Source organism: Sceloporus occidentalis, unplaced genomic scaffold (assembly GCF_023333645.1).
Source record: "Sceloporus occidentalis isolate IW3139 unplaced genomic scaffold, rSceOcc1.0.p SCAF_24, whole genome shotgun sequence".
NCBI lineage: Eukaryota > Metazoa > Chordata > Lepidosauria > Squamata > Phrynosomatidae > Sceloporus > Sceloporus occidentalis.
This window is the reverse complement of record NW_028317004.1, coordinates 12,570,819-12,593,356: the sequence shown is the minus strand read 5'-3', so window position 1 is coordinate 12,593,356 and position 22,538 is coordinate 12,570,819. Positions and strand designations below refer to the sequence as shown.

The window sequence follows — 22,538 nt, the reverse complement described above, 5'->3', positions numbered from 1 at the left end:
AAAATGATTTTTATTTTCCATTCACATTGAGTGTAGAATATTTAGAATCAAAAAATGTGTAAAAAGTACTACTTCGTAGTTTGGATAAAGTTGTATAATAATAATAATACTGCCCAAGCTGTGATGCTATTTAGGGGTCATTTCAGATTGATGACCTGGTTCCTCTCAGGCACAGGTTGCTTAGAGTAACAGGCTAATAAAAATTACTATTATTTTAAGAATGTCAAATATGTACACAGCCAGTTTGAACATTTCTTTATCCCTACGCAGTGGCTATGTACTTGGTGCCTATACATTGGTTCCAGAGGAATTCGACAATAAAAAGTATTCTTACTGAGTGTGATTTACAATATGAATAATGTGTTGCCATGTAGTGTGGACTTTTTAGTGGGTGACAGATTGTGTGCCAGATTCGTGGTGGCATAGCTGAATTATGCAAATGTATATTAACATAATAAGAACAGCACACAGTCTGGGGAATTCTAGTTAAGGGCTAGATCTGCTGACCCAGAGGTCCCCCCTTCCTTCTCCGTATAGGAGAGGAGTAGGCTGGAGCCTGGTGGGGAGGTAGGGTTAGTCAGATAAATGGGTTGAGACAGACCTAGCTAGACAAGGAGGGTAAGAAGCTGGCAGAGTGAGGTAGGGTAGTGGGCAAAGAAGAACACCACTCCATCTCGGTAGAACAAGTGCCCCAGAGAACCAGTAATCACCTATGAGAGAGAGGGGGGGGCGAGAGAGTTTGTATAAGGAGGGAGAGTGTTTGGTACCAATTACTGCATTACCCTCTGTCAGTGGTACTGACTTACATAGAGATTACTGACTTTGGGCAATCAAAAGCTTTGTACAAAATGCTATGGAATGTGTGCTCATGCCATCTCGCAAAACTACGTTCACAAAAGCAACATATTGACCTCTCTGAGCATGACACATTTGGAGAACATCTTAGAGTGATTAAGGTGCTTCAGAATGACCTCGGACATAATATAAAAGAAAAGGGGCTAGAACAAAAACGTTGAAATGAATATGTGATGTGCATTTCAAAAGAAATTATATAGAAGAAAAAGAAAAGGTTATGTGATAGAGTTAGGTTGGGAAAAGGCACTTCTGAGAAATATTTGTGTATTCTACATTATTTTTGTTATTATTATCTTTAATTTATATAGCGCCAACAATTTACGCAGCGCTTAATACAATACATATATTCAAGGGGTATGACAAGACGAGGATAGACAGACTAAGACAAACCGATACATTAGGCGGTATTGATGTATTTGGCTGGCATTACTGAAAGGCAGAAGTCCTATGGTTCCGAATGGGCAGGATCTGCAGACAGTAAAGTTAATTATTCTGCTTGCAAGTCATTAATTCTACATTTTCCCTTATTTGCTTTTTTTAACACTTTTCTTTTGCTGTATGTTGCTTGCTTAGCCTTTCTGCTTTTTACTAGCTGTTAGTAGAAACCGGGCAAAGCCATCAATCTGTAATAGTTGGCTGAACATGGTGCTTTAGGGCTTTCACTTCATCTTGTTTAATTGCACAAAAAGATCTATGTCATTTTGAAGGGACAAGATCAAGTCATTACTTTTCATCTACGCTTGTCAGCCTGTTTAAAACGCAATATCGTATTACACCATTTATCCTTCAAACGTTCACATTTTCTTCACAGGACCCGTCCAGTTTGAGGCACAAACTAGTCACGCGGCCTCTTTTCAACGACAATTTTTCTACTTTAGTGAATGGTTTAGTCAATTGTAAAACTCTCAGGAGTCACATAATTAACATTTCTGTGTGTCGAGGAGTGGGATTTCTAAGCCCTGGTAACAGGTTATGCATCCTCTAGTTACATTGAACCCCATTTTGAAGACAAAGGGATGAACATAGTAACAAGTCACCATAGTGCTAAAAAAAGGTACAGAAATCTGAGGGAGACTGATATTCAGCATCACTTTGCCATACTAGAAAAGGGCTGAATAAACCACTTCAAAGTATTAAACCTTAAAAAAACTGTCCCGTAGATCCCATGCATTGATTCCTTACTTGGCTGGCTTGCCTTAGAGCAATCATTCCGACATCTCAATACTATACAGGAGGTTTAAGTGTCAATAAATCAGCGAATAACAAATAAATGTTTACCGATGATCAGGATTCATACGTTTACCGAGACTCATGTAGTATTTTTAACTGGCAAGTGAAAGGTTTACGTTGTGCCAGGAATCAATGTATATTGAATAAACATTAATCAAGCACTCGAGCATTTTTTGGGGGCTGATTTCACAGGGACAGTGATTTCCAGTTTGTCATAAAACACCCTAGGGTCACGCTACATTTATGTGCACTGTGTGTGACGTGAGTGTGTGTTGTTCAGTGACAACGCCACTACCGCCTGTAGCTTCCAAACAAGCAGAGAAGGCGGTCTGGTGAGCCCTGGCGATTGCACCCACTGTCTACCCATCTTTATCTCTTGCAAGCAGGTTTCTTTTCACATTTCATGTAGAGGGACTGTTACTGAATGAAAGAAATAGATTATTTATTATCCTTTATTATCTTTTATTTATAAAGCGCCAACAATATATGCAGCGCTTAATACAATACATATATTCAAGGCGTCTGACAAGATGACAGACTAAGACAAACCGATACATTAGGTGGAGAGCCCTGCTCGCAAGCTTACAATCTTGATGTCATAAGCTAATTCATAAAGTTTTAGTAAACGTGTGTTTCACACAGCCAACAACATATGATTTAATAACTGATAAGGCCAGTTTGTTGAAACACATGAAGTTGATGTGCTTGTTTTTCTGGATTTGGTAACTGTCTGCAGATCAATTAACAACAAAGCATTCAGTTTACTGGCACACACTGGGCCATTAGCCATTGTTTTCAATGTGTAATTGTTGTTACACAGTGTGGTTGTTATCTGATCCTCCCAATCATAAGGGAGCTGTTACAGCTTAACATGATGGCGGCAGAACCATCAGGTTCATTTGCCCATTCACCGCTGGCAAAAACAGCTTCCCCAATCTTATCATTTTCAATTTATGTTTATACAAAAAATACATATATATGGTTTATTGCCATATAGATCATTAACAGAGTTTTTAAGTACAAAGGTAAAGCATTGAGAACTTAGCATTGCCAATACAATTCTGACTATGACAGTAAGTTTTAAAAAGTGTGACAAAATGCATATTCAGTCTATGATTGCGCTACATTATTCAATAAATTATCAGAATATTAATAATAATGTATGAACAAATATATACAATACATTCTGTCAATGCCTTGTACATTCTTATCGGTAGAGAACATACTAGGCGTGAAAACCTTGCTTTTTTTTTATGGTCATGTTGGGAAAACCATTGATAATATTGTATAAAGATCACCACTTAATTGCTAAGGAAATTCAAAGGCAAAAAGGGATCTCTGTGGATTCTGCTGCTCTGAGATATTAACGTTCCCTGCATTCTTTCTACCGCTGAGGTCAAGCCATTTAGCTCAAAGAATACTTTAATTTAATGCGTTCCCTGAAACAAAACTCTGAAAATCCATGTTCATGCTTACTTTTAATAACCACAAACTAAGCGTTTTAACTTTTTGCCAAGGTGGGCTTTAACACTGTGAATCTACCGTCTCTTTTTGCATTAAACTGATGTGATTTATTTCTTATGTTTTAGCTTCCATCAATATAAATGTTTCTATGTATATCAAGAACAAATAAAATACAATATTAAAGGGAAATGCTTACCATTGCAGTGTTAAGATTGGGTGATCCAGAATAAAAAATGCAAAATAAGATTATCATACTTCATTGCTTTAAATATCACGGACACTGGGCTTTCAGAATATGCACATACTGGCTACAGTCAAAATTATTTGTTATTTTTTTTTTTAAAAAGTGGCATTTGTACCATTGCACATAAATATACAAAGAGAAGATTTACTAAGACATTAAAAAATATATTTTTATCTTAAAATATATGCAGCATCTGCTTAGTTTTAAAAGCCTCTATTAAAGACCAAGTGATTTGCAATGTAGCTTGTATTGCTAAGACAATTTATGGATAGTCTTTCATTTTAAAACAAAAAAGTGTTGGGGTTTGGCAAAAACAAAGGAAATTTTTTTTTTAAATGCCATTAATATGAAGAAATGTAAGTTGGCATTTTTAAAATCTACTGCCAAAATTTTTTTCTTAGACACAAACATTGGCAAACGAATGATTTTCACATACATTAGATGACCACATCTCTCCCAGTTGACCAAATGAAAGCTTATGCTTTACCAGTGAATTCCAAGCAACTGAAGTCATTGGGAAGTGAAGCACTCACTCTGTGTTGGTGACCTTTTGGGAAAATCATTGGTCATGAGATGATGGTGGAACTTATTCCAACACTTTGAAGGACTGACACCAGCGCAAGGAGCCCACAAAAATAATATGTGCTTTTGTTAAGTAAAGGGGGACTTAATGATGATCTGTGATGGAATAGAAATGGAACTAATGATTCATCAACTAATTAAATATGACCGCATGGCAGAGCCTTGAGGTGAGCCACTTAAGTTGCTTGAAAATTCTGTAGCTATAAAGAAACAATGTCATTGGTTTCAGCGGAATTGTAATTATTCAGATGTATTTCTTGTAAATGAAATCTCTCTTGCCATGTCTGTAAAAAAGTCTTTCACTAAAATGTAAGTAGTAGGTAGCATTTACTTGTAAAGTGTAAATGGTTAAGCTGGGCTTTATGTTATAGTAGTGTCTGCAGATCATGGATTTGGTGGCATTGGTGGCAACTTGCTAACAACACTGCTTGTTGAAGGAATGAAAGTGGATTCTTTTAAGGGACTACACGCCATCATATGCACTTTAATTAGTATGATACTTAGTGTCACACTTTTGTTTAAATGTACACGGTATCCCTTTTGTGAATACAAGAATACCCTTTTGCTCCCTTCCCCCACCCCCCCAGCTATTTCCGTGAATTGAACTAATCTCCCTACATGTGATAAACTTACTTACAGTCAACTCCAGTGCTGGCTTGGCGAACGCTGCAGGCGTATTCGGACTCCAGAGAGCATGCACAGAAAGTGCTTCCATTGACTTTTCTGGCCACTGATTGGCTGCTTCGCTTTTGAACAATACATATTAAAGTACTCAGAGTATTTTAATATGCATTATAATATAGTGGGGCCGTCAGGGACAATATTCTGTCCTTAATTACTTGCAAGAATATTACACAGTTTATTTTCTATTACATTTAGGTAAAGTTAGGGAAATTGGCTTCGGTGGAATTTGATTATGTCATACTACAACACACACAGATGAGATTGTTATTTTGTTATCCCCAACATGTAGCCTTTTGGCATGAAAACAATGTACCTAATGATTCTGCTATCTAAAAAATGATTTATGTGTTTGAAATCATCGTCCTTTGATTAATAAAGTCAAGGCATTTCACTACAATCCGAAGCTCAAATGTTTCCGCTTATCTTATTGGAGACATAATAGTGCTCCTAGCACATTTGCTTTGCAGTTGTAGAATACAATAAAGCACCAGCGACTGGCTTAGCTACCAACTGTGCCTGTGGAGAATGCCAAGTTTATTTCTCTGGTAGTGTTTTATTCCACACCATTGTATTCGCCGACTAATGCAAAGAATGTAGGGAACATTACATTCCAAAATGTCTACTTTCCCATGATTGGTTCCCATGATTTGTTTAATGATGTCTGGTTATTTAACAAATGCAGAAAAATGACAATAATATATTTCTGATTTTTTTTTTTAATATTCCTAGACCAAACAAGGGAGAACAAAAATTAAAATGGACCTTAGCAGAAAGGTCATAAACACTTCATAATAAGAAAAATAAAGTAAAAGAAAAATAAGTCATATACAGAATACTGACAAGAGTATAGAACTTTTTTTGTAAACTTTTTGTAGCTACTGAAGGATTTGTTTCTTTTCCAAACCGCTTACATTTTCTAGATTTATACAAACAATATTATTTAATATGCCTGGTGCTAAAACCAAATGGCTCAGAAATATGAACAACAACACTTGGGCGGCAATTTGGGCAACACGATGCCGAAGTACATTGTTCAAAGCAAGAAAATAATCCAGTGGTGGTGTAAATGCTGTATAAAGCCCTTGGTGCCCGAATCACTTTATGTATTGCAGGTGAACGTACACACAAAAGAAAAAAAAAGCTTCTTGTAGGGGTCAGAAACATGATCAGTTGACTGGTTTATACAGTAATTGGGATGTAAACCTGATACAATTACTACGTTTATTTAGATAGCACTAACAATTTGTTAGGCAAAGAGGGTCACAAGCTTACAATCTATATGAATGTTCATTTTACTAGTTATTTTAATTAACTAGTCACTTTATCTAATGATCATTTATCCTAAGAGGTCAAGGTGCAAAGAATAAAAGGTCCTTTGTTTTCAGAAAAAGTAGAGGAAAAGGGACATTTGGAATTCTCCTAAGAACTTACTTATCCTACTTCTAAATGTGACATAATCTACTATTTGTAAGCTTTTTAACACATTAGTGAAAATAAGATCACTTACATCAGTAGTAATTAGTTTCCAGAGACAGTTAACTATTCACTTGTCACGATTCCTAAAACTTTCCTACCTGTCCTTTCTGACCAATACTTTTGTACTGGTTTTTTTTTTTTTTTTTTTAGAAGTTTTTACAGAAACTCGTCTTCTTACAAAAAAAAAATAGCTGGCTGACGAATTCTATATAGCTTTATCCAGAGCTGAAATAATAATCAGGGATCAGTCCAAATGAAGCATGAAATGCAGCCAGATAACCCTGGAGTTTAATTCACAGTTCTATTATGTTGTTGTGGAATCAAAAGTTTTTTCATTCTCGTTGCTCTTGGTTTTAAAAACATGATAGGTCATGTGTTAACAGGTGTTAATTATAAGCAGTCCGTTTAGTCCCAAGGTATTTACTAAAATAAGGACCGTATTACAGGAGGGAAGTTTACTTCAAAGGAAGAAAAGTGTTAGAACACAATATCATGATCTAAGACTAGAGGTTCAGAGGTTTAGATGTAATGTACAGGCGTTTTACTTTAGCAACAGGGTGGTAGATAAATGGAGCAGCCTCCTATCAGAAGTGGTAGAGGCTAATATGAGCGAATTTAAGCAAACGTGGGATATACATAAAGCTATGCTGAATCTAAGACAGGACCAGGGCTTCTTTACAATGGGAACAATAGGCTGAATGGTTATCTGCCATCAAATTCTATGTTTCTTTATTGGCCCAATCACTTTGGTCACTTGTTGCGGCAGGTTCTGTAGAGTCAGTTTCCGTACCGTAAACTGACTATGACTGGAGTTGTGTTTTCCCTCAAAATTGTAGCCCTGTAAAATGTTAGGGTTTATAAATAAACATCTTAGAATTTGCTTTTATAAGGTTGGGCAGAGTGTGTTCATATATAAGCCATGGCTTCTAATCCTAAGGGTTTAATGATAGGAGTGTGTTACAAAAACACGGCTCCATTTTTTGTTTGGATATAAAATATAGAAATAAATAAGATAAACAGCGTATTATCCCTTTATTTGTGGTTCGGCTCCAATAACCGCATGCTGCTAACCAGTGCCGGACGGTCAGTTATGAGATGGCCCTGGCACTTTTCTCAACCGGTTGGCTAATCTCACCCTACAGAATGATGTAAGATTTTTTGTAACCGTAAGTGAGGTTAAGCGCCTCCTATGCTGTACATTTCATTTAATAAATAACTAAAAAAAAAAACAACTTTATTTGGGATTGTGAAAATCTAAAACTGTTTAAAATGCCAAGTATTGTTAAAAAAATATTACTACTGACCTATAACACAGAGAAGACTGTTAATCCTATATGAAAAGCTGTTCTAAAACAGTATCAGAGATTGCTTTGTAAGGTTTTGTAGTCCCCTCTGGGCTAAACAGGTTGTATTGATAACATCCATAGTTTGAATAAAATGTCTTTGAACGTTCGCTTTTCTCTCTCTCTCAGGAGACATATAAATGATAACTAGTGATTGATATCCCGCTTTTCACGTTTAGAGTCGTAAGCCCATTCATCTTTCTTTTCTTTTTTTCTTTTTTTCTTTCTATTCTTTAAATGCCTTTGATTTGTGAGCTACGTTAAAAAGGCCCCTAAATGCTGTGCATGAAACCAGGTAAACGGAGAAGAAAATATGAAGCAGATGTGTCTTAAAAATCCCAGGCTTACAACAGTGGCAAAGTGTTTATCAGAGCCGATATTTCTCTATTTCCCCTAAAAAAAAAAAAAAAGGTTTCCTTATGTCTCCAAGTTCAGGAAAGCCTATTTGAAGCTATTAACCTTTTTTTAAGACTTGACACTTCCCAATGACATTTTGTGGTCTTCCTAAACTTTGTAACCAAGCATAAGACAGACAGTAATGGATTCCAATGAGGACGTTTTATCGATTTGAAGTTTTTGTTTCATGAGATACTGAATTATGCATTGCACCATATGTTTAACATTATTTATACTGCTTTGTAGACAGAATAAAAGGGGAAAGGGTCTTTTTTATGTGCTGCTAACATAAGGCTGTGCTTATAAAGAATTCAGTGGGGTGCAGTATTGGTATGCATTTTATTACAAGCTATGTAGGGTTGTTTGTCGAGTCCATTTTTAACCTTGGTGATTGTACCGATGACAGAATTTTGGGTTATACTCTCCTTTAAGACATCCGCGGGCACGATTTATCTGATATTCACAGCTGCAGTGATAAAACATAATCTGTAATGGTTGTGACCTGCTTGCTGCATGGAATTTATTATATACTATGTTGTATTATTATAAGAGCCGTAAGGAATTAGCATCAACATTTTTTTCCCCATGTATGTCTAAATTACAACATTAATGAGGCAAAATGTTTAAAGGAAAAACTGGAAAGCGTTGTGAATTATGGAGATTTGTGTTTTTGGAAGTCAAATGTGTATTTTGGGCTATGCGTACCAATGCTGGCTTTATGAATTGCATTAGTATTAATTTGGGGCAAAAGAAATGAAATATATTTTGATGCCAATTGTGAGTGGTATAGAGGGACATCTAATTAATTACATGCAGCTACAAGATCAGATATCATTAAAATACCTGTAACCTAATTTTCCAGTTATTCTAAAAAAAAAATTGCAGAATCTAAAATTGTAACATAAAAATAAAAACACTTAAAAAAAAAAAGGTTCATTCAATGTGAAGTGTTATGGAATACCCTCTGATCAGTTCATTCAATTCACTGAAATGAGAATCCATTATAATGTGTAATAGCTGACTATTACTGGGAGCAAGCGTTTATGGGCGCTCCGGACTTGTAGTTTAATGCATTCCCTTTAAAGATCCAATTTCTTGCAACTAGACACAGTGATGGTGTGGTGTAGAAACATTTTTTGGATCAGCCCGCTCGGAGGCAGGAGGGTGCACAGTGGGGTCCCTAACTTGGTGTTACGGGACCCTGTGGTAATATTGCATTGCTCACAAGGAAAGGGACACCAGTGTTCTCCCCTTTTTAACCAGCCCATTGAGCAGTGGCTCAACAGGGAGTTCCATGTTATATGGCATTTCTGGAACTGTCACCCTAGGCCTAGTCTTAGACACCCAAGGCCAGAATATGACACTGAGTGTGAATCTTTAAAACCAGTACATCAGTAACCAAGTTGGTAGACATATTGGGTAACACTATCAAGAATAATGGTGTTTAACTCAACTCAAGTTGAATTTCTGTGAATAAGTGAATTGCTCTTTATAGTGGTTTACTGCTAATTCAGTCAATGTAAGTTGACTTTGAAGGTAATTTTGGTGGTAGCTGAGTTTAGTTTAGTAAAGGGACTACTGGCTTGTTCCCAGCCAATTCAGGTGGGCCTGGATTACTTCATGCAGCTTGAAGTCAGACCCTTGCAAGTACACGACCTTGTGTCACAAATTATGCTGCAAGGGACTAGATAGGAGGCAGATTCCCTCAGTTTAGTTTGCGAGGTATTTTATCTGAAACGTCAAAAAAATGTGTGATTTCAGCATATTGAGTTTCAAGCCACCTAAAACAGGCTGCCAATCATTTTGTATTATAAAAATTAAACCAGTTCAGTGAGCTAAATCTAAAGGTAGTGAACACATCATCTCATGGAAGTAAAGCATAAGATTAGGCAGGCAATATATTTATTATGGAAAGTATTTTGATAGACACAGGCCCATTAGAAAACCTCCATGGTATTTATGCTTCACAACCTATTGGTGTAAGCTCGTTTGAGCGCCTTCTCACCTGTTGTTTCTATAAGTCAAATTGTTATGTTATATACTACTTGTTACGTCCTCTTTCTCACACACCATCAAGGCTGCTTAATAATATAGTGAGTATATATATATATATATATATATAAATATATATAAAGGCAGCTGATGTGAAAGTATACCCTGCCACTGCTTGTGTCTAGCTGTAGTCTGTGTGCCGGTGGCCTTAAATTACCATGGCCCATTTTAAATCCAGTCCTGAGTCCGGGAAAACAGAATTTATGAAGGACCCGATATTTTTAAAGATATGCCCATGATCACCTCCTAAGAACTTAAAGTGCTACGGAGTGCTGAATGTCCGAACAGCGTACAGTAAAAATTAACATTGTACACAATACTATTTAACTAAGTTTTATGGTGAAGGTCAAACAGTGTTATGGTTTTTTTTTTATAATACTGTAACAATCTCAGAAATCTACAACATAATGGGTTCATGTACTGAAGCAGAATAATCTAGGGGACACATGAGACAAACCCTTTGAAAGCACTTCTGTTACAAGCCTAAATGTAAATAGTCCAAATAAAGTGCACAAGCAGTGCCAATCAGATAAGCGCATGCCTATCATGCTACTGTGTGTACGGCAGATTACTGCTGTTCATATGTAGGCTTTGGCTTACTTTCCTGGCATAGTTTATTTTAATTGCGGCTGTTTCTGCCTTTCCACCAAGCAAATCATTTATCAACAGAACAAGTTATTTTAACCTAGGATCTCAGTCATACGTCTATAAATACCTACCAAATAAGAGATCATATCTAGGGAGGTCACATAGAAAAAGGTTAGCAGGGAAGCCTATACTTATCCCTAAACAAAAAAAGGTGGAACGATCATTTCTGTTCTATACCTTATGACTTATGATCCAATTGTAGATCTATTTTTTGAAGACCATTCTATGTTCATGGCGTATACCCTCTTAACTCATATTTTTACTGTTATGACCTACAAGCGGGACAAAGGGTTTCTCTTTACTAACTAGAAATGCTTTGTGTATGTGTAAAATTAAATGTAACCACTACCTATACCTTGGTTTTTTTCTTATTTATGTATCAGTTTTCCCAACTATGGTAAGTGGTTACCAGATCCTTAGGGAAATTCCTTTGATCTACTGATGACATGTGTAAATAAGATTTAAAATTACCACCAAATCATCTTTATAGTAATCATTGACCACTTATTCTTGTTCTTCAAGCGGCGTTGAAAGCTATGCCCTAACTGCATAAGTCTCCTAGTACCTGCGATTGTAGGAAGTTGCACTTGGTTTATTAAACTATAGGGGATATATTTTCTGTTTTTGACTGTCAAATTTCCCCATCTGTTTTGCCAGTTTATGGAAAGTGTAACATCTCTTCTTATGCCGTTCCCCTACGTCTTATCGTAGACTTTAAGAACTATGCTGCAGCACATAAATGTCATTGGATATCTCAGGTAATCAGGCAATGAATTCCTCATACCAACCAGCTGGATGCTCCACTTTAATGGAAAAGTGTGCAGTATTATATTTCTAAAAACCTGAAGGTTGTTATTGGATTTCCAAAGAATGTTATCTCCTTGATCCCATCCTACAATAGATAATATAATGCAGCTTTCTGTATTAACTGTTCAGGACATCAATAGCTGAGAGTCCAGTTCTATGTACCGTGCTCTACTGAGAACTCTAATGGGTACGGAATCTGCTCTGTGGAATGAACATAAATCTCCATGGTGCATTGCATCAATAATAACCCAATACGCACGTTTTACTTCACTAAGAGGCTGGTAGATAAGTGAAATAGCCTCCCAGCAGATGTGGTAGAGGCTAATACAGTGAAGGAATTTAAACATGCATGGGATATTCATATAAGTATCCTTATTCTAAAACAAGGTCAAGGACCGATTAAGGTCTGAGTAAACGCAGCAGAAATAACGGACACATTAAATGGGCCAAATGGTTCTTATCTGCTGTCAAATTCTGTGTTTCTATGTAATGTGTCAAATGGAGTCAGCTGCAAATGTGGCAACTGGAAACAATCTTCTTGTCTCCCTTTCTTTTATAAAACTGACAAGCGGGCCAGTAACACGTTTTTTAAAAGCTATACCGTGTATGCAGCCGTAGAGGCCAAAGTATTTGTCGGCATGAAGCAAGACTTTTGCATTGTACTCTATGGGAGAATGCCTGCGTACATCAATGTATTTGTCTTCTGGGTTGCCCTAGGCCTGATCTACGGCAGCAACCCAACAGCCCCCTCCGCAGTCTGTGTCTTCACTTCATTAAAAAAACGTGCCATGTCTTAACGGTACACAGTGCCTTCTATTGCTGTCTATGGAGGCTGTGCTGAGGCAAATTTCAGCCCATTGATCATCTCCCCATTGGGCAGCCACCCCCTAGACCTGCAGCCCTAACCCTAGTTGGCATATGCCAGGATACGTCATTGCCTACATGCTACCCTACATTTTATCATCATCATCACAAACCTCTGTCCCAAAGAAGTGAAGCTAAATTTATGGTATATATATTTATGTACATATGATATATATAGAAGTGACCTGTTCATTTTGAAAGAATATGAGAATATTTTCCGGATGATTTTGATATCCTGTAATATATCATCTCAAACAGTGACATTTAACTTGCAAGGACCCTGCAATTATTATGTTATCTGCTCACAACACCTTCAATTTTTTTTTTTATTCCCAGAACCTACAAAGTTGCTAAGCCTAAACCATGTTTTGGATATTAAGTCTACTTTGTGTGTCTTTTCCTTCGTATATGAGTCTTAATTTTTTGTAACAAGAAATCCACGCCTTCCATACAACCAGGGAGCTCAGTGTTTTTCTTATGTTTTGGGTAAAAGGTACATGATCCACGTTGAAGCATAAAACTAGAGAACTGTGTTTAGTCTAAAAAGTAGAGGACTTTAAATCCAGGATGTTTTCAAAAAAACAAGAACAAAATGTGTAGCCTGTTGTTTTTTGTGTTTTGATACTTAAAAAAAATGAAGCTTGGTTTTACATGGGTCACATATTTGCATAGGTTTAGCGAAAGTAACTTGAAATTCACATCCACGCTGTTACTTCACAAGATGAAATTGGGAGGCATCCAGATTTCTGTGGCCATTTGTGCAGAAGGAGAAAGAATGCATATAAGGGAACTAAAAGTACTTTAGGTCTCACTGTTAGCCTTTTGATTTCTCTTGTTGTGTTCTTTTCCAGTGACCTACGTACGTGACTAGCCCACAGTTTGGTTTTCTGAGACCTGATTTTACATTTGTTGCCAAATTTATTACTTAAGTTTAGTTTTCCCAAATCTCCTCCTCGTACTTTGTAGCAGCTCCACCACTGGCTCTATGAGCCATTGATTCGGTCCAGCGAACCTGAATAGGTGAAAACCCCCAAAAACATTGTTTTAACAAATCCTTTGCTCTCATCCTCACTAGGATAATATTAAATATTTTCATCCCTCTTAACATGGTATTGTTCAGGTCTCATGACATTTTTTTGTTAATAAGAAATTTATATTTTTTATATTTCAATAGCAATTTATATTTTTTAAAACTAAGTTCAGCCATAAACCTTAATTATTATGTCTCTCATTAGAAACCAACCTAGAAACCTACATCCCAACAGTCCTGGTTTTAATGGGACAGTCCAGGTTTTTGAGTACTGTGTCACGTAGCTGCCCCGTTGTCCGGCTTTTGCAGGCAGTGGGGATCAAGGGTAGGTTGGGGAGATCCTCTGATCTCCCCTGACCGACCCAAGGAGCTTTAAAATAAATGGAGCACAGACTCCATTGGAGTTCCCACATGGCCACCAACCAGGTGGCTCACCAGGTAAGGTGGGCAGGTGGTCATGAATATGGCCTGGCCTATGCATATGGCCTCACCTACTCTCACTTCTAGCCACAACTGAAGTAGTAGAGATTTTATTTTGAATGTTATAACAATGAGTTTAATAATGATGATGTCTTGCCATATCAGGTGTCCCAGAATTGTTGTGATTTAATGTTTTTGTTTTTTTTAACAGTCGGTCTCATCCTAGTAAGATCATTTTCTTTGTTCGGATGTTTGGCTTTCTTACAGGCTTTTGCGAATAACTGCCAAAAGAAAATGAATTATATTGCCAGAGTGTTACTGGCAATCCACAAGTGCCGAAGATAAAGATATTTTTTAATCAAAACATTTTTGTTGCCATTATTGTGTAAAAAATGTGCAAAGAATAACAAATGCGTGTTTATTTTTATTTCATAGCTATTATTTTATGAATGTGTAAAATGTTGAAAGTCTTCTTTTTAAGGTCATATTTTGAAATTGCAGAAACCAAATTCACATTTCACCATGTTAACCTCTTGAATACCTGTTTATAAGATGAGGTGGAGAGAAGTGGTTATAATCAGAAATTGGCAATGCATATGGTGTTAAAAGGTGTATAGTTTGGTGTGGTGTGTGATGAGAAAAGTAAAGTTGCAACAGTTTATTAGATTGTAATGAAATGATAGAGTTGCCTCACAATCAGCAACCCTGAAACATTTTATCACGGGAATACAAGTAATCAATGTAGAACTTAATAGGCACCAATATAACCGAGAATGTTTCTTTACTGTTCAGAAATCTTCATACATACAAACTTACAGAGTACTTTCATATGCATTGTTTTTTGGTGCAACGGTATAATATAAAAAAACTGAATGCTTTGTTTCAACCCCACACTGTATGGATGATAATGCACACTACAGAATATTAAAGAATTGTATGAATCCATTTCATTTTGCAGAGTGTTTTTAACACACTGTGGATGCTACAAAAGCAAACAGTTCAGGAGTCATTAGAAAACTGTTGTACTCTCATTCATTTCTGCCTTGAAAGGTACTTGCTTTTATCCTTGCAGAATTGACTCTAAATGCTATAACAAACAGTTGAATGCTACGGTATCTACTAGTTCACTGGTAAGTCAAAAGAGAAGGGAGAGTTTTAAGACATTAAATCAAAATCATTATGAGTTAGGTTACTGCAACCCAAACAGAAGGATCTTACTCACATAAATCGGGGTATACCAGTGACTTAAAGTAACTTTTCCAGCAAGACCATACAAGAAATTAATAAAAGTGGAAAATGGCTTCCTAATACCTGGCTCAAGAACATTTCCTAAACTCTGTTTACTTGTGCCCATCACTTGACTCTATGCATTAGTCACAGTCCTGTTAGAAAATCTTATCACCATACCTGGGAACTTCCAAGGGTAGGATACATAAAGCTCTCCCTTTTAGGCAGAATTGGCTTCTCGAGGGGGTCGAGTCATGCCATGCATGGAAGCAACACTAGTTGTACATAAAGACCTACCGGTGTGTGGGAAGGGTTAGCTGCCCCCGATATGGGAGGGGGGAATGGTCAGGGTCACACATTGCTTCTGTAACTGTAGAGAGAGAAGTGACCCGGAGACCCAGGGAAGAAGGTGATCACTCAGAGACTCCCAGTCAAAGCCCATATGCTTATAACAGAGCAATATAAACTGTATCCAACTAATGTAGCCACTAAAGGGTTTTGCAGGCACAGACACTGCTATAGTTACTATTTTTTTCCTTTTATCAGACCATGGTTTGCAGACCTTTACTGGGCCAAGTTGTTGGAGAAGTTCCCATCTCTGCTGGGGTCAAAGTATTTCTTCCAGCCATACGGTCGCAACACACAGAAGGCTGGGATCAGTCACTTGCTTTCTTGTAATACAGGGCCCCGTTTGGTGTGATCCTTGTGCTGCTGTCAGAAGCAATGAGGGTCAGTGCTTGTGGAGACAAATCTGTCTTGACAGGCTTAATGACCCCAAGGAGGGAAAAAGAAACGGTTGCAACTTTGATAACAACTACAGTATAATTGGTTTGCTCAGCCAAACAGGCAAAGTGTTAAACCCACCAGAACCTATCTAGCTGTCCAATTACCCCATTCAGAAAAGGGTGGAAGACTGCCATAGTTTTTTTAGTTTACAAAAGCGTCAGTGTCATGTATTTAAATAGACACATCTTTGGCGGGGCTATGAGACTTTGAAAGAAACAATAGAAACTTTGAGGAAAAAAATGCTAATAACCCAGGCTTGGCAGAGAAGTATTTTGCAACAATACTCCACTATAGGGATTGTTTTTGTGCTCCCTTATAGACCAGGAGATGTGCATGGAAAAATCATCTGGCGCTTTAAAGAACAATTTTTCTATTATTGTAGTTTGAGTTTCCCAGTGAAACTTGTTGATGTCCTGTTGATCTTATTAAGAAAAAACATTTTCTTAGAAAAAACAGTTCTGAGAGAGGCATTTAGTGAGTGACATATTTACGAAAACGGATTTTTTACAGAATTTGTGGATCTTGTGTTTCTGTTTCTCTTGCCTAATGATTCAAAAACTGCCCTGCCCAGTAACCACGACCTGTTGATGGTTGCTTTCCAGCTTCTCCCTCTGCTGCCCAGCTGTACCCTGTTTTTCTTAATGCTTTTGGAAGTCCAGGACAGCCCTTGGCAGATGCAAAGGGCTGCCCAGAGAAGCAACATTACAGCGAATCACACTGATACAAATTCACTTCAAACATCTCATTAAAGAGCTTCTAACCAGGCTTTATTCACTAAGGTTGGAATAAATTGTAAAAGTCCTACTCAAATTCACTAGACCCAACTTTTATTTGCCTTGGGAAAAGTCACTTCTTGCATATACTAGACTGTATGAGAGTTGAGTTGGTTGCAAGTTGTAAAAAGCAAGTGGCTTGCAGATTCAATATCCCATTAAAAAAAAAATACATTAACTGAATACATTATGAACACATAATAAGTCATATTAATCAATGTCACATCCTTTCAATATCCCATTATAAAACAAAATAAATTAACTGAATACATATATATAAGAAATATATATATAAGAAAAATACCGTGTAATTTGGTACAAAGTATTTTGCCTTTGCATGGATTGTATAAAATGAACTTTTTATATACAGTGTCTAGGGCTTGTGTGCATTCCTGTTCTTATCTACTTTTGCTGTCTGTTCATCTATTTTTATCTGATTTAAGAGGATCTCATAAAATAAAAAATTGTTCCAGAATGTGTTGGTTTCTTACATCTGGCTACAGATGATTCTTTCATGATTAAGAAACTATCTCAGATATCTCATATAGGGAATACTTGGTAGGGATTTGTGTGACACACTGACATATTGAATTAGCCCATAGATTTCGTATTGATGGATTTCATAATGTCTTTAGAGCATGGTGTATTTACCTGATGGTAGATTGAAAAGATTTGCATTTGAAAGATGGATTCTAGCTGATAATGACCGAACAAGAGAAGAGTTTAAGAAGATATTTGATATTAACTGGGGAGATTCATACGTCAGATTATCCTTTGTTTCACTGAACAACCACATTATGTTTTTGTAATAATCTGCATGCTGACTGTCAAAATCACTAATCTGTGTAATTATTAAGCAGAAACATAAAAAAAAATTGATTACATTCTTATGTTATGGGTTAGTCCATGGTGCACTTTGATGGCTGAATTTAGAGAAATGCAGTCTCTTATTTAGCAGACACTGATAATGTCTAACATGATCCAAGTCATATTAATCAATGTCACATCCTTCTTCATGGTCAGAAAGCCAAATTGAAAACTAGCCCAACAAAATATAAAAAGAGAATATCAGAGAAATGATTCCTGGTTCGTATCATTCAAACACCTGCACATCCAGAATTAGATCTGGACAGGGCTATTTAGAGATCTAGAAAGCTATATAGGGCGTCTAAGCCAGGAAAAATTGCTAATAAGAGATATTAACTAACAGAATGGAAAAGCAAGAACAAAAAAATACTTGCACCTATGGTGCCCATGTAAAATGAGCCCCTATATGCATTTAACATGGAAATATGGCAGGACTACTCCTTTAACTGGTTTAAAAAATGCACAATGTTCTATTTTTAATGTAGTTTTGTTTTGGAGCCAGCGATAAGTTTTATTAACTTATGTTGTATTCTATTTTAGTCATCACTTCACGTGACAATAACCAGATTTATGAACCACAAAAGGAATTCACATTGATTTCATTAGACTTCTTAACCCATGACACGATTTTTTTTAAAAACCTATGAGTTATAAAAGTTTGCAGTTCTTTGAATGGCATATATAATGCATTTTATCAAAACAATGCATTCTTAACAAGATACTTTGCCAAACACTGTTATAACACAAACAATGTATCCATAATGTGCAAGTTTTATGCTCCCACATGGATTTGATATCCAACTGAATGAAAGCTTAAGTGAAAGTGTATGTGTTCTAGTTTTTGATCAATTTATGAGAAAACAAGTTATGGCTGAATGACTACATTTAATATCTTTCATTTCAAGGTTTTTTTTTACCCCACCATTGCCGTGAAGGCGTCCAGCTTATTTTTTGGTTAGGGATTACTGCAAAATACTCGTTTGAAAGTCAACTTGCAAGGCCCTCCTTACCTTTTGTTTCTCTAAGCCCAATTTGTTATGTGATGCACAACTTCTCATGTCCTGTTTACCCATTGTTCACCACTATGGAGTATGATGGTGCTATAAAAATCAATACATTATAATAAAAACTCAGAAGAACAATGGGGATTTAATTATCTAATCTAATTTTCTAACATTAAAACTAAATAAAATATTAATTTAGTTTATCTTGCACAGGTTTTTTTTAGCTGGTGGTATAGTTGTTTAGTCAGTAGTGCACCTAATGTCAGACTGTAGATAATAAGGCAGCCCTGGCACTTTAAGGCCACTCGCAGCCTAATGACACAAGTGAGGCCAACGGTTGTATATGATAGCCTACAGTAGAGCCCTGCACGGGACTGTTTTCCTAATCCCACTCCCGCCCGCTTCTGCTGAATTTCTGACCATTACCGCCCACTCCTGCATTGTTTTCCACTCCCACTCCCGCAACATATGTGTTCAATCCCGCCCACTCCTGCAACATATGTGTCCAATCTCACCTGCTCCCACAAACATTATTCACAAACATTCATTCACTGAGTCATATATTCATTCATTCCCTCATTCACAGATACTCATTCATTCCCCCATTCACAGGTACTAATCATTCACAGATACTCATTCTCATATTGTTTAGGAGCACCGTATTGAAATACACTATGCATATGTAGTGCCCTGTTGTGTTTCCTCTGGGGCCGCAAAGTGAGAGTAATTCAGTTGCCATTAAAGGCTAGGATGGTAGCTTGTTATATGTTCCTCCTTCTGTGCAATATGTGGACTCAATGTTGCCCATTAAACTAAAACATTTTTCTTAATGGCCTTTAAAATTAAGTAACTGTAATCAGCAGTACATAATAAGTAATAGTAATTAATAACGTCACAGCTTTTTACATAATTTTTTTCTTATTTTTTTTATATTTTTCCCAAAAGTTCCAAAAAATCCTATTTAATCTAAAAACATTAACCTCATTAATGCAGAATATCTTCTGATGGCAGGAGAGACAATGTAATATCAGCATTCTTCTGTTTTACAAACCAGTGTTTTTATTCATGCCAATAATTCGGTGTTATATAAGGTAAACGTATATCTAAAATATTGTGCCTTCTGATAAAATTCCTGATTAATGGAATTTAGGTTGCATCTTAAAACAGTGTATTGAACAGCTAAAAACATTAATTGGTGATCAGCTAACAGTAAATATTATGTGGCTGAAAGTTTATTACTATAACTCTCATTTTAACCTGACCGTTTCAGCCATTTTTGTCTTTGGCAAAAAGGGCTCATCCTCTCTTGCTTTGGCATATGATGAATATGAAACTGTCAAATATTCTCAAGTGGCATTAATCTGTGATTTATGTCTAATTATATTTTTCATATATGCCCTAATAGATAAATGCAAGTATGCACATGTTGATGTTTTTAGTAAATTAAAATCCTTCACAAAAACAGCAGTTTTGTTGCCCTATAACTATATAATAAGTAGCAGGAATTTAAGCAAGCCAGGAAATCATATACATTACATTGTTTGAGTTAATAGGTTTAATTTGGATCAGCCAATAAATAAAAAAACACAATTTGTGAATTTATAGTGGTTCCGGAAAGCCTGTTTTTCTTGAACCATTAAATTTCAGTATTTCCCCTTAAGATGCATGCGTCAGAAATGTTGTTATTGTGTTTTCCATAGCAACATTGTCTTGTTAAATTTGTGCATTCCATTAACGTTACACATATGTGCCACAACTGATTTGGCAAATGTAGTTTGAAACAAAACCTATTGTCGCCATTTCATATACTTTCCATTGTCATATATTATCAATCGTGATGTTCATCAGTAGACTCAGTGATCTCTGTGTGGAATTCCCTAAAGTGACATTATAAGCATTTCATTATTTAACTAGTAAACATGCTTGTTGTCTGAACGGCCCTTTGACATAAAACCTGTCCATGTGTTTTATAGTTTAATCAAGAAAAGATATCTTAGAGAGAGAAAAAAATTCCAAGTAAAGGATTATACCTAGTAAGATTTTGTCTTAAAGTGGGGTTGGCAAGACTCCCTTATAGTATACAAAAATGTATTAAGATTAGTTCATTACAACCCTGTTAGACATTTACCGCTCACTGAACACACTTCCTCTGTGACATCATGTTATAGGCATGTTTTATTTCAAATAGTGAAAAAGCTATTAATCAATAAGTGAAAGCTATACAAGAAACGAATCGCTAGACTACACATGACACATTTATTATACATCTGTTTTCTTTGACTAGGTAACGACTAATATAAACGTTGCTGTTTAGTGTACAGTCATATAATGGAGCACTTGATAAAGTAACACAAGAAGTAATTGGTTACTCATTAACAACTACATTACAACAATAGAAAAGCCTATTTTGATGGAAATGTATAATAAAGTAATACCAGATCCCATTAAAATTTTAATTGAATGGAATTAATAGTTTCAATTGAAAACCATTATTTCCGTATGTACATAATACATGTTAAAGAATGTTAAGCCAAATCCTACATGGTTGTAGAGTAAATGTACAGACTTAGAACAATCTAAACATAGTAGTAATGGTTAAGGCTGGTCCTAGACCAGATGGAACCCCAGGTGAGTCTTCTCTACTTGTCAGATGCGCAAGTCTTCCTTGCATATGGTGGGGGTGGTGATAATAGTGATTATATCATGTGATATTACTGTATGCTACCCCCACTGAGCCCCTGTCTTAAGAAATAATGTGCATGTCTGGTACATAATAATAAAAAAACATTCTAGGGCTCTCCGTCGATGTCAATCCTTTGCCCACTGGTTGAGGTGACCCAGATAGTTGCTTAGGAAAGCTAGTACTAAGTTCAGCCCAGATACTTTTTTGATAAGACTTTGATTAATGGCGCCCAAATTCCTAGTTTACTTTTTCAGAGATGACTGAAAAAAATATATTTAACTGGGAAAGAGGAGTTAGTTCCTTTACATTCAATGGTGAATGAATGAGAATGCAGTTTGAATACATTTCTTAAACAGTTACATTCAAATAGTTTATGAATTGTCTTAAATCCAGTTGTTAGTTTAAGTACCTGTTAACATAACATGATTTATGCTTTCAAGATTGATTTCAGGTTTTTGTAGGGGAAGGTTCACCTTCAAAAGCTGTTGAAGCTGGTCATTGCAACTCCAACTTTCATAGAAGTAATTGTATGGATCTAGGTTAGGTAACCTTTAGGTTCTCTTCTACCTCATGGAGCACATGCTCCTCTTTGATTTCCTTGTGAACATTTCCATGAAAGCGATCACCACATTCTCTTAAACATTATCTAAGAGACACCTCCTGCTTTCACTTTTATTCTATCTCCTCTTCCGGTACACGCTTTACTTGAGATGATCGGTGGCAAATGACAGTTTAATGTTATATTTATATAAGACACCTAGTGTAGTAATTCTGTTTTGTTTAGAAACTTTACAGCATTTCTCATTTCCATGGAGACCAATGTGGAGGAGACATGATTTACAGTTATAACACAACAAACGTTCTTGTAATAGCATTTTTAGCTAAAGATATTGCAAAATCTTCCTTAGCGCGTTTCTCGAAAACCAGTACATTTTAAATCCCCCCCCCCTTCTTCGATGAAATCTGGCGAGGCAGGTTGTTAGTTTTGCCAAATTTCAGAAAGATTCCATACTTGTGTCTAAGGAAACAGGCAACTGGAAATGTGTTTTATACAGGTGACGAAGTCTTAACTACCAAACCTTAGCCTAATATTTCCAGTATCA

General features: G+C 36.3%; 1 protein-coding gene across 3 annotated transcripts in view; it reads left to right on the top strand.

The window, feature by feature from the left end:
- Positions 1–22,538, top strand: part of LOC149300638 (zinc finger protein GLIS3-like) — a 128,586-nt gene that overhangs the window by 60,512 nt on the left and 45,536 nt on the right. The gene's annotated exons all lie outside the window — the stretch shown is intronic.